Source organism: Protopterus annectens, chromosome 8.part0 (genome assembly GCF_019279795.1).
Source record: "Protopterus annectens isolate FY-2018-M chromosome 8.part0, PAN1.0, whole genome shotgun sequence".
Lineage (NCBI taxonomy): Eukaryota > Metazoa > Chordata > Ceratodontiformes > Protopteridae > Protopterus > Protopterus annectens.
In genome coordinates this window covers 1,654,755,103-1,654,773,844 of record NC_056741.1, presented here as the reverse complement: position 1 = coordinate 1,654,773,844, position 18,742 = coordinate 1,654,755,103, and positions in this window count along the sequence as shown.

Genomic DNA, 18,742 nt, shown 5'->3' with positions numbered 1-18,742 from the left:
ATTTTTTGCTTTCCATCTTGAAACACCACTAAGCAATGTTGTGCAGCAGGTAGCAAGCTACTGCAACACCTGTAGCCATCAAACACCTGCAGGCAGAACACAGACAGTCAACAATTTCAAAACAAATACATTCTATTAATTCTGTTGTGCACTGCACAAACACACAGAACTTAATAATGAATAGGGAATTATGTAACTGTTATGTAACAATTTCTGTGGAAGCAAGTATATGTATAGGGCTGCAATACAGATGGTTCTGGGTTCTAATACAGGAAGTGCAACATACTTTTACTGTTGTGACCATCTAGTTTATAGAGTTGAACAGAAAAATATATTTCTGTGGCAACAGATGTACATGTAAGGCTACCATACACATGGTCCTGGGTTCTAATATGTAAAATTCTAGACATTTTTACTATTATTCCATTTCACAATATATTAAATATCGCTTATAATGCCTTACACATAATTATAAATAGTGGAGCTGATATGAATTATATGTATGAGGGATAAGACACCCTTACTGTGTTTTGAAGGTTCAGATGTATGACTGAGGGTATAGTAGGAGTCCAATAAATATTCCAGACTATGTTTCTGTAAGAATAATTCTGCTATCTATTCTTGGATGGCCTTCACACTTAAATAAGACACATACACAAATGAATGTGTATACAAGTACCTTATCAGGTCACACACATGCATGGTTAGCACCTCAGTCTGTCATCAGTATTTATGAATGATTCCTGACTATGTCTGAGAAGCACTTCTTCTGTGGCAAGGGTTGAAAATCATCACTGTGGAAGAAAATGTTTTGTGCCTTATGCATAGGTTTGAATCCCAAACTGTAAAAATCAATTTTAGCACTGCATAAATGTAAACAAACATGTGTCAGGTCAGGACATTCATGTCCCCAGTGCATGGCAACAAATGTTAAGTGTCAGATTAACCTTCCAATTTAAAATAAAAATTGATTTCCTCCCTGCTTGGCACTATTGCCGTCCACTTAATATTGCACAAATACAGTTGGCATCATTCATCAGGTTTGCTCACTACTAACACAATAACAGGAATTGGTAGGAAATCATTATTTGCTAATCCTCTACTTTTGGAATTAGACATGTTAGGTGTTAGAGGGGAAGGTGCCCAATTTAGGGCACAGAGGTGGTAGTCTGGAATATTTATTGGACTCCTACTAAGCTGCTACAGCTAAAGGCTTCTGCAAGGAGGCTATTCTGGCTCCCAGTGCAAGTTTGAGGCATGGAATAGTCTGACCAAGGCTGTAACCAGTGTGAGTGGCATTCCACACACTGAAGAACAGTGCGTGTGCAACTTCAATGCCCTAAAAAGGGTCAAGAGGGATACACTCAACCAGTGGTTGGATGAATTTCAAATTAGCTACATCCTACAGTTGTATGAGTATGCTTATAAAGAGAAATAATACATAGAAAGCTAAATATAGGAAAGACTGGTATGCATAAAGCTCTTCTGTTCTTTTCTTTTTACAGCTAAAGTTGAAATTGTGGCAAATAGGCACATGCTGATCATCTGGAGAGACTGAGGGAAGCAAGTGATATGTATGCAGCACAAGAGAAGTATTCTTGTAGCTTTAAAGATAAAGAAAAAATGGTTTTGTTTTCTATACAATAGTAGCAAAGTAAACATGCATATCCTAACTGCAAAAGCAAGTATGCATGCATAAGTCTGTAGCATAAACCAACTTTAGGAGTCAAGTGTAAGACTGCAGTCAGAGGTTGTGGGTTCAAATACTATGAGTGCAATTCTTTAATAATTTTACATAAATTAAAATCTATACAAATGGCATAAATGCCCTGCTGTTAACTGTAGTCTGTGTAATTGGACCAAGCATATGTGCAATATATACACATTGCAAGGATTACTTTTAGCAAGCCATAATTATAGATTGTAGTAGTAGGACATACACTAAAATGTAATACGTCAGATAAAATAGACGTATAATTGTGATAATGCATGGTATTAATGTTATCTCTTTTTTTCTCACCAAAACCCTTATCTCTTTATTTTCTTTTATGTGTCATCAAAGTGTCTCCATGTCATCCATCTATAACAAATCACTAAATACTTCATGGCACAGCAAGGTAGGCCAGCCCCAGTTGGTCAGCCTGCCCCTGCTCCACTGGCTCCAGCACTGATGCCCAGCACATCTGGGACCCAACATGACAGTACTGCCTCTGCTGCCAATGGACTACCTGCACCTTCAAGTAGCAGTACCCCAGCAGCTGGTGCTGAGGTATCCTTCAGGAGTACTGATGGAGGTGGGTATTTCATCACCCACCAGGAGATGCCAGGGTTGGTGCGCAGGGTTGTGCACAGCACCATTGGTATATGTCTATGCTGGATGGAGAGGTTCCTCTCCCTCATGGTCCATAGGAGGAGAAGACATCAAGCACTCCAGCAGCCAGTGGAATAAGGGGTCAGTGATGATAGTCCTGCGGGTGAGTCTCACTGTCCCCATGTTTGATGGGCATGAACTTGTGTTGTTCCCTCCATCACCCCAGACATGGTGTTCCCCTAAACTTTTGTGTCCCTTGCAGTCCCTGTGTCTTGTCTTGTTTGTCCTGTTTGTTTGCATTTGCTTCCTCACCTGTCTAACTTACCTGACCCAGAAATACCAACGTCCCTTACCCTGCATTCCTCACTTACTGAAGTAAAAAAAAATAAGCACCTATACCACAAAAAATATCATCTCATTCATAGCTCTCCATTTCACACACGTCTTCTTGACACACTTGATTTGGTCTAATCGGCTATACAACATAATTGCATTGTTTTCACCCCTCTTTGTGGAAGTGACAGTCCAAATTCAGCTCATATTCTGTACATATTTTAATTTTATACTGTTGAAGTGGATAGCCATGGTTCTATTCTACCTTCCTCCTGCAAATTCATATATTGCTTTCCCTTTGTTCTTCCTCCTGCTTGGCCCCCATTTCACCAGTTTCTTATATACCCCATTTTAACACCTGTAATCTGGTAAAAAATAGAATCACAGCCAACACACAAAAGTAACAAATCAAAAAAAATGGAGTTCTTCAATTTCTGGCCTCTGTGTTTGTTAAGAGTTTGGCATCATGCACCAATGCCAAGTGACAGTGAATGGCTATTGTTTGGTATGGTTACCTCTGCACAATGTCACATAAACCCACTGTGCTACATCAACACCCAGTAATACATGGTGAATATACTATAATGATTTATTTCATTGCATTATCACTTCTTATTCTCCTTTTGGCTTTTCCCATTAGGGGTCACCACAGAGAAACGACAGTCCACAGAATGATTGGCAGTGGAATTTTAGGGTGTCGGGTTGCCAGCCTGGCACCCAAACGTTAATAGAAGGTACACACACACACACACACACACACACACACACACACACACACACACACACACACACACACACACACACACACACACACACACACACACACACACACACACACACGCCAGTTTAGAATGTCCAAGCCAGCTGCAGCATGTATTTGGGATGTGGGAGACAACCAGAGCACCCAGCAGAGACCCACGTGACCTCAGAGTGGACATGCAGACTCCACACAGAAGGCACCTTAGCTGAGAATCGAACCAGAGAACCTCCAGCTGTGAGGTGGAAGTGCTAACCACTGCACCACTGCAGCCACCCATTTCATTGCATTATCACTACTTATTTACAAGTATTACATACACCAGGATTCAAACCCTGTATTCTCTAGGCTCAAAATATATGTGTCACTACATTTACACCTGTTGCCACAGAGTTAGCTAAGCAGCAGGTGTGTTTCATACTCTCAGTACTGAGAATTATTAGAATTTTAGCACTAAGGCTTGCATTTTTGCACTGCTTAACTATGAGAAAAGAGAGAAAGCAGTAGAAATGTGTATCTCACTTGTGCAAACACTTTGCCATCATTCTTGCAAACCCATTGCTCAGTGATGCACTATGCAAAGTGGACAATAGCATGTATTAGATTTTTTCACTGTCCATTTAGTGTTCATGACATGAAACTACACGTGGAAACAGAAAATATGAAGGCTCTATCTAAAAAAAGTCACATATGTACAATGCAGACATCTGTTGCCTCCCCCATGCACTGCAACCTTGGTCTCTCAGTACTTGTTCACAATTATATCAACTACACTACATAAATTAGTAACAAATGTTGTGTTATGTACCATGCAGATCTTTAGAATGACAATACACATTCGGGTTTTCCAATGCTTGTAGTAATGCCGGCACCTGTATGCATATAACCATTAAATAATACACATTACACACTCATCAATCTGGTAACATGCAGAACTTTAATATCCTGATAGTTGAACATAGCTACTTATCCATTTCATGCAGGTCGACCAACATCTTCTCTCCAACATGCAGTGCTTATGTCATCCACTGTAAATTGCCCTGCAGCCTTGTAAAAGCCAGACTTGTGCTGTGGCACTTGTGTAAAGTACTGAGTTCTGTAGTGTGTGTACTTTGGTAGGGGATCTGTTCTCACTGTAGTCAGTTGGGAGGTGTGTCAGTGTGTGTGTGTGTGTCTCTAGTCAGAGCAGCATAAGTCTGTATCCTGCAGTTACCACTCCAATCCCACGTATTGCCAATATTTTGACACTTGTACATGACTACACATCCATTTCATACAGGCCTCCCAACATCTGATCTCCAACATCCAGTGCTGATGTCATCCACTATAAGTCATCCTGCAGACTTGTAAAAGTTAGACTTGTGCTGTGGTGCTTGTGTAAAGTACTGAGTTCTGAAGTCTGTATACCTAGATAGGTATGGGTTCTGATCTCCCTGCAGTCAACTGGTGTGTGTGTGTGTGTGTGTGTGTGTGTGTGTGTGTGTGTGTGTGTGTGTGTGTGTGTTTGTACACTTGCTTGACATTAAAAAGAGCATGGGACACTGCTATTACCATTTTCTCCCCACCAGACACTGCTGATGTCATCTAAATACAGCACACAAGAGCAAATAATCCACAAAAAATGCACTCAGGAGGTAGTAGCTGGCAACATATTCCAAAGTTTAATGGTGCTTCTGGTACCTCAGCAAACAGCCTTCAAAGAATAACATAAGACACCATCCTTTCCCATTTTATATCAAACTGCTCCAATTTAACAATTAGTCTAATCAAATTGCAGAATGTTGGGATTCTGTTGGACTTTCATTTAAAATGTTTCTTACCTAAAATTCCTTCCCATATTAAGTATACTGAGGATATTTGCCAGGAAGTGAAGAAAATTCAATGGTGTAAAGATTTATATTGGGCATTATACACCAAGATAAAAAGAAGGTGGACGTTAGAAGCAGTTCAATGGATTTTAGGGGAAGGACCACATGCAGCCTTTTTGGTGGAATTATTAGAGTTTTGTTTAACATACAATTGTTCTTATTTTGAGAGTGATTATTATTTGCAGAAGGAAGGTACTGCGATGGGGGCTTCTTTTGCCCCTAATTATGCCATTATTTTTATGGCTTTTTTGAGAATATATTTATTTATCCTACATAATTTTTTTGCTAATAAAGTTATTTTGTTTAAGCTTTATTATTGATGATTTGATTTTTGTGTGTAGGGGTAATTTGGATGAGTTTTCAGTATTCGTTGATCAGTTGAACCAGAATGAATTTGGGTTGCAGTTTACATTTACTGTAGATAGAAAGAATACTCAATTCTTGGATGTGGTATTTTATGTTTTGGAAGATTTAGAACACAAACCCCATATTAAGCCCACTGATGTTAATAACTTTTTACAGGCTAATAGTATGTATCTGTCACATTTGATGGAAGCATTGCCTAGAGTGGAATTTAAAAGGATTTATGATAACACATCTAAGAAAAGATTGGTGGTAGGAGGGTTTATGAAGGTAGAACAGAAATTGTTGCAAAGCGACTATTCTATCATTAATCTCAAAAGATCTAAGGATAGTGTGTTAAGTGTGGGGGTAGTGTTGGTAAAAGTAGTAATAGATATGGTGGCTCTAGAAGGTATTTTCTTGGATCAGGATACTGATAGGCAGGATAGAGAATTGTTTTTTGTTACCAAATTTTCCAATTTTTCTAATATTTTGAGAAGGTTAGTGAAGGATTTGTGGCCAGTGGTATGTGAAGATGAGCAATTAAAGCATTTGTTCCATTCACATGTCACATTTTCTTATGAATAATATTTAAATTTGAAGGGGTTGTTAAGGTTTAAAAAAGTTTCTATCCATGGGGCTAGTGGGGGATCCTTCCCTTGTGGACGATGTAAAGTACATTCTAGGATTAAGAAGATTTCAGATAGGAAGATTAATGGAAAATTATTTACTTCAATGAGAAGGTTTTCATGTGTTTCTTGTGGGGTGGTTTATATTATAGGGTGTGGGTCTACTCCTGTGAGGTGGTATGTAGGACAAACTAAGCATATGGTTAAAGTTAGAATTCTTGAACATCTTGGCCACATTACAAATAGAAATTTAGATAGCACAGTAGCTGAACATTTTATTAGTGCACATGGGGGTTCTGATGTCAGTTTCTTTTTTAGTGTTTTGGCTACACCTTTTCTTGCTAGAGGTGGGGATTTTTTAGCCATTTTGTTAAAAATGGAAAGTAGATTTATATTAAATTATAATTCTTTAAAACCTAAAGGTATGAATTTAGATGTGAATTTAAATGTGTAATGTTATAATGTTGTTCAAGTATATGTGATGATTTTGGAATTTATTGAAAAAATGAAAATATGAAACAACTTTTTTGTATAAGGGTATGTCTATTTAAGTAGGCTTATTTAGTAGATTAAGTGTGATTAGACTAATTGTTTAATTGGAGCAGTTTGATATAAAATGGGAAACAGTGGTGGCATATGTTATTCCTTGAAGGCTGTTTGCCGAGGTACCAGAAGCACCATTAAACTTTGGAGAATGTTCCCAGTTACTACCTCCTGAGTGTATTTCTTTGTGAATTACTGCTGATGTCATCACCTATAAATTGCTATCTGACACTCTTCAAGTCAGAGTTGAGCTGTGGTGCTTGCCTTAAATTCAGAGTTCCATAGTCAGTGTACTTAAATAGGTAAGGGTTCTCTTCTCACTGCAGTCAAGTGGGGTGTGTGTGTATGTGTTTCTGCACTTGTGTGACATTAGAGCGAGCATTTTACACCAGTATGTGGGACACTGCTTTTACCATTTTCTCCTTAACAGACTCTACTGATGTCATCAGCTATAGCTGATTTGCAGATGTGTATGATTTCCATCAGGACAGGATCAGAGACTGGCTTGCAGGCCAGGCACAAGCCACCTCATCCTATACAATACAGATTACCATGACAGGGCTTTCAGTCTATCCGTGTATATCATGGCATGGTTTGTACTCCCTGTATTTTCTTGGTGAGAAACTCCTGTGGTCTCTGTAGCTGCTGCTGCAGGTGTCTGGTGAATTACATGCAAAAGGGAACATTATACAATATTAGTGTTCTGATGAGGTTTGAGCACAGTGCCGTTATATCATCTTCAAATCTGGATACAATGGCCTGACTTATGAGGTGCATGATGTAGGCTTTCCATACCACTGTGGACACTTGGTGGTCAAAGTTCAGATTGCTATGTATGTGTGTTCCCAGGTCTTGCACCACTGTGTTTCAGCATAGGGTGAGTGTTGTCAATGCTGCAATTAGTGGGGAATTCCACTCTGCAGAAGGCCAAAATAATGACACATTTTGCATTTATTTGTAGACTGTGTGGCTTTGGCACCAATGATTTCTCTGTGTTAACCCCTCCTATAGTATATTAACATCATTGGTGGACTCAATGATTGCACCCAATATGCAGTAATCAGCAAACTTGGTAAGCCAAATACTGTATGCTTTAGCCTGGACTGTTGAGAAATAGATTCCAAACAGTAAAGCACCCAGCACAGATCCTTGGGGTACACCAATGGTAACAGCTCTACTGACAGAGGTTGATTTATCAATTTTCACAGGATGTGCTCTGTTGTTGGCCAATTGGTTAACCATCTAGTGATGTAAGGGTTAATCCCCAGCTGGAAAAGTTTCTTAATCATTCCTGAGTGGGGGATTGTGTCCACACCCTAAGCCAGATCAGGATAGGCAGTATGAACTGTCTTACCTTCATCTACGCCTATCACACAGAATCAATGGGCTGTGACAACATCACAGATTGCCTATAGTGTGACTCAGAACATACACCTACCTGAGATGGTTGGATAGACAATTCAATACACCCTCCAGACAGACTGTATTCTCATAGAAGAGTGTACATCAACATGCATCCATCTGAGTGGGGGGGGGGGCAGGACCTGATGCATGCATGTATAGACACATCCTGACTCTCCTCATCTATGAGATAGACCAATATGTCATCATGGCCCTTTTCTAAGTGGACACTAGAATATCCCAAGTGTGTGCAACAGACGTGTGAATTGTTAATGCTACATTTATGTTTGTTACATCTGTTAGATGTCCTTAAAGAGATCATTGAAAGTATGCATGATAACACCACTATCATCCTGTGGAACTTGACCAGGCCAAGGCATTTGACACAAATCCACATTGAGGTATTCACTCAACATTGTCAAATGTGGCCATAAACACCTATATCACCAAGTGGATAGACCACTGGATCACAAACGTGGCATCTAAATATGTTGAAATATATGAAGTGACCTATATCTTAGGTCCAGTGATCAGGTCTGAACATCAGGGCTATCTGCTAGGCCCTTTCCTGTCCATGATTGAAATCACAGACTTCAAGGATGACTTACAAATCCTGTGTCCCAACAGCTGTCTGGAGGACTACAGATTGTGGACAATCATTGACTCCAACTGTGATATTGGTATAATACAGACAATATCAACACACATCAAAGATTGCTGTCACAGCCATGACAACACATGAGATGGGAAAAAACATGGGGATTTGTTTCATTATTTAAATAAATGCACAAACCAATGGTCATGTAGACATCACACCCTATCAGCAGACCAGCTGTTATGTGTCCTGTGTCCTGGGATATATGGTATGGGGAATGTCTACCAGCATGTACCCACGGTGGTGAGTACCCTCTTGTATGACACTACTCAGCATGTGCAGGTCATCCACATGACAAGACATAATACCTTTATAGCCTTCACCACACAAACACCTGAGTACAATGCACCCTTTCTCATGTCCCTCCATACACATCTTCCAATGATGTGTAACTGAAGTGTACCACCTTTGTCACTCTGAGTTGTCACACATCTGTTTATGCATACCTAGGTATTAGTTTTGTAGCATAAACAAAACTGCCTGATGGTATGGAACCTCATCAAGGTGTAATACCACATGCATGTGTGATATCTGCTATCTTATCAATTTCATATGCTACAGTCTATTCTTTATAAAACCTCCTTCTGTCCATCTCTATCTTCCTTAGTCTCCATCTACATCCCATCTCAGACTCTCCATACTTCCAACTAACAATTACTTGATGTCTACCACCCAAAAAGGTCAGTATGCAAACTAATCTACAAACAATCCCTTGCCCATGCTTGGAACAAACTTCCCCTTGACTTACGTTCAATCTCCCACACCTCACACTTTAAAAATGAACTAAAAGCTTATTTTCTCAATTTCAGGACCTGCCCTTGCCATGACCCCACCTGTCTTCCTTCCCTTTATGTACACTCAAAAGGTCCATACTTAGTACCTCATTACACCTCTCTCTCTCTAATGTGTCTAGTATGCATTTGCATAATTTTATACTAACAATTTTTTTTTTATTGTGGACCTATTGAACTATATCAATGAAATATTATGTTACTAAGCTTCTTTTTAATGCAACTTTAACTTTATGCAAGTAACCCAACATATGTGAATCTTTTTGCTATAACTGCTATTATATCAATATTGTTTAAAATTGTACTTGTTTAAAAATGTCCTACTGGAGCTTTTCTCCTTGGGTCTCCACTGAAAATGGGCCACAAGCCCAGTTGGACAAATCCAGTTAACAAATGTCAATAAATAAATAAATAAATAAATATCTGTTTCAGTGATGTACTCATAACATAAATAGCTGTTTAATGACATTGATGGCATGGCTTACATTCATGACAGTATGGATTGTGCCATATATATCTCTGCCATGCACACCAGTCAGATTGCTGACATGTCCTAATAATTGTACAATTGTGTTGGTGCAGAACCATCTATGCTCACTCAGAAACATATATGTTGTGTCAGAGACATGGGTATTACTGGTGGTATTATTCTGATATTAAGCTAATAAAACAGGAACAAACCACTTGCTGACAAACAGGATAAACGCCCAGTGCTCCAGAAAAACTTGAATAATATTAATGAAACCAAAAGGAGCAACTAGGCTGATGCAGAGTCACAAGTAGAAATGAAAGGCAAAATCCTCAGGTTAAAATCCAAATGAAAGGCAAAATCCTCAGGTTAAAATCCAACTTTAATTCCACTGCAGGTCAGATAAGTGCTTTCACTCATTCATTTGAGCTTCATCAGATCATGTAACAAAGACCTTCAAGTACATAGGCTACATTTATACAGTTAAAACATCTCCTATTGGCTGCTTCTTGTTGCATATTCATGAGTTAATCTAAGCTTAAAGATATATGCACATATAAACGTACTGAGATGTATAAAATGAATATAAAAACATATAAAAACTCTCCATGAACACTCAAGATGCTCTAATAAATATGTATATATATGTCAAAAGAAATCTATTTCAAGGGTAAAACATATATGTGCCATCATTTATTATAAAATCTACAAACATTCCTCCGTTTGTTTAACATAGGTTTAATGGAGGCTCTCATTGAGACCTAAACCCTATCTGCTCTCAATCTAACTATCCACATACTCTCCTTACTCTCAGTATGGTTCCTGATGTCACCTCCTCGATACTGGGTTTAATATTCTCAAGAGCTCTAAATAGGAAATAATGTTCAGGACCTGCTTGGGCTCGTGCAGCTAAGGCATTGTGAGGTGAAGCCTTCCTAATGTGGTAAAGGTGTTCTCTTATCCTGTCTTTAAAACGACGATTGGTTTTGCCAACATAAAATGCATCACATATTTGGCACACTGCCAAATAAACTATATGAGTAGTATCACAGGTAGCTACAGCACGTATGCTAAAGTTAGTGTGCATGTCAGGATGTTCAAAAAATGGACTGGGGTCAAGAGAATTACAATAATTACAGCGTCCACATGATTTTGTGTGTTCAAGAGGCATTGACCATTCATCCCTTTTTGAATAACATAGCATTCTCCTTAAATTTAATTTGTTCCCATATAAAAAAGAGGGTTTAGTCCCCACAAGTTTACCGATGGTGTCATCAGTACAGAGAATAGGCCAGTGTTTCGTAATAATATTCTTGATTGCTGGACAATCAGTACTATATGGTAAAGAAACCCTTACATGAGTTGATCTATCATCTCTACCATTGTCTGTTGTAACGGATCCACCAGTAATAACTGGTCCAAAATAAGGGGCTGCTCTGTTCAGTCTAAGTTTATTGACATCTAAGAGATTGACTCAATCTCTTGTGAGCTATAGCCCGTTCTTCTAGCCTTATCTTGAGGTCACTCACTTCATTTAGGAAGCCTTCTTCTGTGGCATTTAGCCTAGAGGTTCTCATCCCCTGGCCTCTAATGATATTCTTAAAATATGCTGTGGGTGCATACTATCACGCTGTAATAGAGTATTAAAATAGCAAGGTTTCCTATAGACACCTGTATTAATCAAACCACATGCTAAGTTTTCTATATAAAAGTCAAGAAATTCTATCTTCTCTAGAATGATTCATACTGAAGGTTAAATAGCCAGTGAGGTTGTTCAATATAGTATGGAACACAAACAAATCATCAACACTGCCTCTCCATAAAACAAAACGCCATCCACGAAACGCCTATAAAAGTTACATGTTGTTTAAACATTTCTAAATTAAAGAGACTCTCAAATTCCCAAAATGCCAAAAACATGTTTGCATAGCTGTTGGCACAAGGTGTGCCCATGGCTACCACCGCTGTTGGTAAAACTTGTTGTCATAGGTGAACAGATTGTTATTCAAAATGAGTTCAAGGAAATGTACAATGAGGTCTACTTTAACTGATGTATATTCACTATGTAAGAGTAGATACTCAGTGATATAAATCAGGCCTATGTTATTTGGTAACACAGTAAACAAGGACTTGATGTCAAACGTTACAAAAATCAAGTTATCAACGTCACAAATGCCACCTAAGCAGTCATACAAATCTGTTAAAAACTGTTTGGAATCTTTCAGTACAACTTTGTTCTTATTTAATATAGGTCGCAAATGTTTCTCAACATAGACAGAAAGGTTTTCAGTGATCCAACCCTGACCAGACACTATGGGTCTCATTGGTGGGTCAATGGAGGCATATTTGAAACTAACTGAGGATGATTTGTATGAATATTTTTCTCTAAAGAAATATAGGAAGAATGGTAATTTGACTAGAGGGGAGCAGACTAGCTTACTTAAACTCCAGTCTTTACAGTCCATAACCATCAAACCAGCTGATAAAGATGGTCGGATAGTAGTTATGGACACTAGCAAATATCATGATGCTATGATTAAACTCTTGGAAGATGATTTCTATTTACAAGTTAACGAACAAATAGTGCAAGCCACTATTAGTCACGTAAACAATATGTTATTAGATATGTTGAAAGGTGATATCTTGGATCAAGAATTGTTTGACTATCTCTTCGTTAAGAATCCACTTGTACCAACAATACATGGGTTACCTAAGATTCACAAAGACTCCATTGACCCACCAATGAGACCCATAGTGTCTGGTCAGGGTTGGATCACTGAAAACCTTTCTGTCTATGTTGAGAAACATTTGCGACCTATATTAAATAAGAACAAAGTTGTACTGAAAGATTCCAAACAGTTTTAACAGATTTGTATGACTGCTGAGGTGGCATTTGTGACGTAGAGAACATGATTTTTGTAACGATTGACATCAAGTCCTTGTTTACTGTGTTACCAAATAACATAGGCCTGATTTATATCACTGAGTATCTACTCTTACATAGTGAATATACATCAGTTAAAGTAGACCTCATTGTACATTTCCTTGAACTCATTTTGAATAACAATCTGTTCAAACATGCGGGTTCAGTCTATCCGTGTACATCATGGCATGGTTTGTACTCCCTGTATTTTCTTGGTGAGAAACTCCTGTGGTCTCTGTAGCTGCTGCTGCAGGTGTCTGGTGAATTACATGCAAAAGGGAACATTATACAATATTAGTGTTCTGATGAGGTTTGAGCACAGTGCCGTTATATCATCCTCAAATCTGGATACAATGGCCTGACTTATGAGGTGCATGATGTAGGCTTTCCATACCACTGTGGACACTTGGTGGTCAAAGTTCAGATTGCTATGTATGTGTGTTCCCAGGTCTTGCACCACTGTGTTTCAGCATAGGGTGAGTGTTGTCAATGCTGCAATTAGTGGGGAATTCCACTCTGCAGAAGGCCAAAATAATGACACATTTTGCATTTATTTGTAGACTGTGTGGCTTTGGCACCACTGATTTCTCTGTGTTAACCCCTCCTATAGTATATTAACATCATTGGTGGACTCAGTGATTGCACCCAATATGCAGTAATCAGCAAACTTGGTAAATACTGCCAAATACTTTTAGCCTGGACTGTTGAGAAATAGATTCCAAACAGTAAAGCACCCAGCACAGATCCTTGGGGTACACCAATGGTAACAGCTCTACTGACAGAGGTTGATTTATCAATTTTCACAGGATGTGCTCTGTTGTTGGCCAATTGGTTAACCATCTAGTGATGTAAGGGTTAATCCCCAGCTGGAAAAGTTTCTTAATCATTCCTGAGTGGGGGATTGTGTCCACACCCTAAGCCAGATCAGGATAGGCAGTATGAACTGTCTTACCTTCATCTACGCCTATCACACAGAATCAATGGGCTGTGACAACATCACAGATTGCCTATAGTGTGACTCAGAACATACACCTACCTGAGATGGTTGGATAGACAATTCAATACACCCTCCAGACAGACTGTATTCTCATAGAAGAGTGTGCATCAACATGCATCCATCTGAGTGGGGGGGGGGGCAGGACCTGATGCATGCATGTATAGACACATCCTGACTCTCCTCATCTATGAGATAGACCAATATGTCATCATGGCCCTTTTCTAAGTGGACACTAGAATATCCCGAGTGTGTGCAACAGACGTGTGAATTGTTAATGCTACATTTATGTTTGTTACATCTGTTAGATGTCCTTAAAGAGATCATTGAAAGTATGCATGATAACACCACTATCATCCTGTGGAACTTGTGTGATATCTGCTATCTTATCAATTTCATATGCTACAGTCTATTCTTTATAAAACCTCCTTCTGTCCATCTCTATCTTCCTTAGTCTCCATCTACATCCCATCTCAGACTCTCCATACTTCCAACTAACAATTACTTGATGTCTACCACCCAAAAAGGTCAGTATGCAAACTAATCTACAAACAATCCCTTGCCCATGCTTGGAACAAACTTCCCCTTGACTTACGTTCAATCTCCCACACCTCACACTTTAAAAATGAACTAAAAGCTTATTTTCTCAATTTCAGGACCTGCCCTTGCCATGACCCCACCTGTCTTCCTTCCCTTTATGTACCCTCAAAAGGTCCATACTTAGTACCTCATTACACCTCTCTCTCTCTAATGTGTCTAGTATGCATTTGCATAATTTTATACAAACATTTTTTTATTGTGGACCTATTGAACTATATCAACGAAATATTATGTTACTAAGCTTCTTTTTAATGCAACTTTAACTTTATGCAAGTAACCCAACATATGTGAATCTTTTTGCTATAACTGCTATTATATCAATATTGTTTAAAATTGTACTTGTTTAAAAATGTCCTACTGGAGCTTTTCTCCTTGGGTCTCCACTGAAAATGGGCCACAAGCCCAGTTGGACAAATCCAGTTAACAAATGTCAATAAATAAATAAATAAATAAATAAATATCTGTTTCAGTGATGTACTCATAACATAAATAGCTGTTTAATGACATTGATGGCATGGCTTACATTCATGACAGTATGGATTGTGCCATATATATCTCTGCCATGCACACCAGTCAGATTGCTGACATGTCCTAATAATTGTACAATTGTGTTGGTGCAGAACCATCTATGCTCACTCAGAAACATATATGTTGTGTCAGAGACATGGGTATTACTGGTGGTATTATTCTGATATTGTCCATGATTGTTCGAGATGGTTTTACTGTTGGCCATGAACCTGTATCTGTGTCCTACTTATTGGAAGCCTGTGCTGACAATAGAGACATACTCAAGCAATCCAGCTGGCACAGCTTCACAATATGCACCCAACCCAATTGTATTTAACATCCATGTTATGTGTCCCCTCCATTGTTCATATCTGGATGCTTATATCACACAGACATCCTCCATTGTTATGTCACCTTGTGTGACAGTCACCTCATATACATTTGTGACTGTGCAGTCCGTACTGTGCCATGTGGAAATGTGATTAGTGTTTCTCCTGCAACTGTCTTCCTTTTAAATTTCCACATGTGTGGTATATTACAGTGTTTCACTTGTCCTCCTTCCCGGTGTTCATCCCTAAACTTCATCTGTGTGTCCCTATTCAATAAACACAATTCCCATGACTGTTTCTTATAAATGGCAGTCCATGTAACCTTACAGATTATTAACACAATCCATACAGACTGCCTGGAATAGGATTCCACAATACTCAGCCCTATATACACTGTCCTGTCGTGCTTCTGCAACATAATATATTAATATATTAAAAACCCTGGTGGTCCTTGTGGCATTCCACAGAATCCCGCTATCCCAGTATGCTGGAGTGTACACATGCACTGTCCTTTCTTGTTCCTGCAACATAATGTATTAATGTATGAAAAACCCTAGTGGCCCTCGTGACATTCTGTGGAATCCCATTAACCCAGTACACTGGAGTATACACATACACTGTCCTCTCCTGTCCTGTCCCTGCAACAAAATATGTTAACATATGAAAAACCCCAGTGGTTCTTGTGGAATTATGCACAATCCCGCTAACCCAGTTAGTGAACTTAGTTACAGCATAGCAATCTGTGTTGTTTTACATGGTTTCCTGGCCTCCTCAAAAACCTTGCTTGCTTATGTTTTAAGACAAGATGTTTCATGAATATTCATAAGAGCTGCTGCTCACTGCTCAAACATGTAAACTCCACGTAGGCTTCGCACGAAGCCTACACAGAGTTTATTGAATCCCAGGGATAATCTTCTGCCTCTTGAAAAGCCAAATGTGAAGTGAGTAATGGAAATGTTTCAGTGAACACATATTTGGAAAGAAATGCACATCAGTTTTGTGAATATGCATGTATTTTGGGAGCTCGCAGGAAGCAGAGATTAGGTAAGGCAGATATCATTGCTGTTTACATTAAGAAATCAATCAATACTAAACATAAGGATAAGTACTTATGATCAAATTAAAAAAAATAAATAAAAGTAGTATTGCCTTAAGTTGTGAAATTATCTGTGAAATGCATCAGTTCACCTAGAAATATAATGTAAGCTGCTCCTTTAAACATGTAACATGATTTCTTACTTAAATTTTGCTAGACAAGCATAACAAAGTGGCTGTAGTAAAGATAATATGAATGTTTCTATGACTGTTATCAGCAAAGTATTGTTTTTAAGTGTACAGAGCTAAAACCATGACATTCTACTATTTCAGCATTCCTAAACATCATTTGTATGTTTAATGTAATTCAGTCTTAATGCATGTTTATGCTGTTGTTATCTAATTGCATTTGTTTTACAATGGTGATGAAATTTATTAATGATATATTTTGCCATAGACATTTTCCTTTGCTTGGCCTCATTTAAATGTATGCATTTTAGGTTACTGTACATTAACCATCAGCATGATACAGAATGTAGTCTTGCAAATGTCACATGATCCAGCTGATAAAAATGGGTATCTGAATCTTTTTGTAAATCAGAGCTTCTAGACAAGAAAACTGATGATTCCTTAAGGAATAAATGGCAGAGATGAATCTAAATTTTCCACCACATATCTGGCTGTTCCATCTGAACAGACTTAAAGATAATGCATTTGATTATTTTGACTAAATGCAGCCAGATGCAACAAGGCTTTATTCAGAGATGAGATCTAAATCTAGAATCATAATATTCACATAAAGCCATGATGGAAATTTAGAAACACTGTTATACAGAAAAATTGTACTGAATGACATTTTTCATCTTTGTAAGCTAAACATAAGAGCTTCTTTTTTAGGAATAATGTGCACATATATTTAGTGAACCATTTTTTAAGAAGATGGTAAACAAAATGTTTCAGAATAAAATCTTACAATTGTACTGTCTGAATTTCTAGGGCAATATATTACAGGCTGCATCAAATATTATTGTTTTAAAGGAAACCACGTACATCTGTACTTAATAGCAGCTTTCTTAGTAAAACAGAATGGGTACATGTGGCATTTATACCAGATTTTCTAAAAACTGGGTACATGATATCAGAAGGCAGTATGAAGGGCTGGGTAGGTAACAGGGAGACAAAGAGAATGCTTCTAAGCAAGAAGCAAGATAGTGCCACACGTTGTACAAACTGTATGAAAAGGTGACATCATCGGGATGGAAAATTAGAAAAAAATGCATATCTGCTCAGATATACAAAAAGAAAGGACACGGAATAGAAAAAGGGCAACTCCAATGAAAAAGGACATTTCTTAGCTATAATGAGGCATTTAACAGTGAATAAAAGGTTGAAAGTAAATATGTTACAAATATGCAACATAAATAAGGTATAAAATAAAGCTTGCTTAAATGTAGAAATAGAGTTTAGCAATATGTGAATAGCATCCATACTAAATGACTGTGGCTTGAAAAATAAGGAATCTGCTTAATGGACATGTTTCCTTACAGACTCAGCAAAAATGTAACAAAAATAAGAATGTGTGCATTTCATACTGTCACCAGAAAAGCTGACTTCTTATAGACTTAAAAACAGGATGTATGCATTTCACATGGTCAGTAAAAGCAAAGATTTGAAAAACAGGATGTATGCATTTCATGTTGTCAGTAAAAGCAAAGATGTGAAAAACAGGATGTATGTAGCATCTTTAAAGAATGGACAACAGGACATGTTTCTATCATATGACACTGTTAACTAAGGAAGTGTGAATGATCAAGTCAGCATTTGTCCACAATGTGTTTCCTTAAAAGACAATATCAGCATTACAGGATGAAAACTCAGCAAAACGTGCCTCAAAAATATGTTTTTTCAAATATCAGCAGCAGAACAGATGTTTCCTTTCAGGCTTCTGATTGCATGCATTCTCACATCAGCAGAAGTGCTTACAAGTAAATCACAAAAGGACAATAGGAAAGTCTATTTCCCACAGAAGGCCAACAAAGATACCAAGAGGAAAACACAAAATCTATGTGCATGACTAGAACTGTATATAAGAACTGTATTAATTCAGCTATGTGAGAGGTATTATGTAGAAACTTAGGTTTCGAGGTAAATGGAAAATGGAAAGTCATCATCATTCATATCTGTAATGAAGAAAAAGTTTGTAAATGTATGCTACAAACTGACAGAAGAGTACGTCTTGTTTGTTATAAAAATAA